Consider the following 1,706-nt stretch of genomic DNA (forward strand, 5'->3'; position numbering starts at 1 on the left):
CACATCACCTGCTCAGGTATTTCTAATTACTTTATTAAATGGAATTGAAATAAGGTTGAATGTCTTAACTGTATTCTTCAGTTAAATTGAAGTCTCTGATTTAAACTAATTAGCCAATTGCAAGTTTGGTGTGATGGCACATATTAGCTCTTTCAGAAAGAAACAAGCTGGAACGTCTTTCTGTCAATGATTGTTTTTTTCTCTCTCTCCCAGTATCACTGTCCTTTTCACGCAAGTTACACAACATCTTTCCGATAGGAAGGAGACTAGAACTGCACGCAATATTCCAACAGTGGCCAAACCAATGTCCTGTGCAGCCGCAACATGACCTCCCAACTCCCGTACTCAATACTCTGACCAATAAGGAAAGCATACCAAACGCCTTCTTCACTATCCTATCTACGTGCGACTCCACTTTCAAGGAGCTACAAACCTGCACTCCAAGGTCTCTTTGTTCAGCAACACTCCTTAGGACCTTACCATTATGTGTATAACTCCTGCTAAGATTTTAGCTATCTAATAAACACCATTCCCGTTAAGTTGCACCATTATCAATCAGACAGTATCTTGTGGTTTCCCGTAAGGTAATTCAAAGTAACATGCCATATTTGTTCATGGCATAGTATAGTATCCTCCAACACATTTGTTTACAGTAATAATTATTCGAATTTTCTTACGTCCAGGCAGTGATGAATATCAGAAGAAAATCCTGATCCGGACAGGGAAGATACAAAATATCCGATATTTATAACATACGAACATTTTAAAGAATCCGTTTCTTACCAGGGGCACCAATAGCAGCGAGAATAGGATAGCAAATGGCAAAGATACGCCCATTCGCTGGCACGTGCATCCTGTTTTCAGAAAGAATAGGTATTCCTAAAGCAATTGATCTTTGCACTATGTCGTATTGAAATCATCCAACATATATTCCAAAGAGAGTCTCCAGAGGATGGATTAATTTGCAATATCTACCTCAGTTCCAAGTGAGTGAACAAACAGATTAGCTTATTTCCCGTTAAAACTTTGACAGAGCAATTGTATTTATAGAAGAACAGATGTTTGCAGATTCTGTGTTTGTCCCCATGCCAGCAACCATATTTTACATTGACGTCACTGGAATCGTTGATGGGAGATTCTGGCTTGAAATCTCACCTCAGACTTCAACCTGACTCTTCTTTCTCTGCCACCTTCGCCAATTTTTTTTTGTTTGAAGTTGTCAGATAACTTTATGTATTGTTTTCATTACCCAATGATTTCACGTTCAATGGCCTCATGTTACCTATGTTGTAAATGGTTTCAGTCTGAAATATTTGAAACCACAATTAGTTAAATTGGAGGGAAAATTAGGTGCAGAACATCCATTACATGGAAATAGTGGGTCGCATTTACAGTGCATAATTTGTTCTGCTAAGCTAAAAATGCTGGAGTAATCTCAAATTTTCATGTCTAGATTCTGAGTTTTTATTTCAAAGTAGCCATTGACAAATATCCTGATGTAACAAAACAAAGAGATTACCTAGCGAAGTAACAGCGGACACATGGTTTCGATTATTAGCATTAAGACCACTGCCATCAATGATATTGTTATTGCAATGTGGAAAGGCAAATGTCCCTACTGAGACTGAGCCATGCATAAAGACTGGTAGGTGTAGAGAATGCCTAATGTCGAAAGCAATTGAGACTCTACTCAAGGAAAAGAAGGA

Source organism: Chiloscyllium plagiosum, unplaced genomic scaffold (assembly GCF_037043375.1).
Source record: "Chiloscyllium plagiosum isolate Xiang-an unplaced genomic scaffold, Cpla_swu_hap1 HiC_scaffold_46, whole genome shotgun sequence".
Classification (NCBI taxonomy): domain Eukaryota; kingdom Metazoa; phylum Chordata; class Chondrichthyes; order Orectolobiformes; family Hemiscylliidae; genus Chiloscyllium; species Chiloscyllium plagiosum.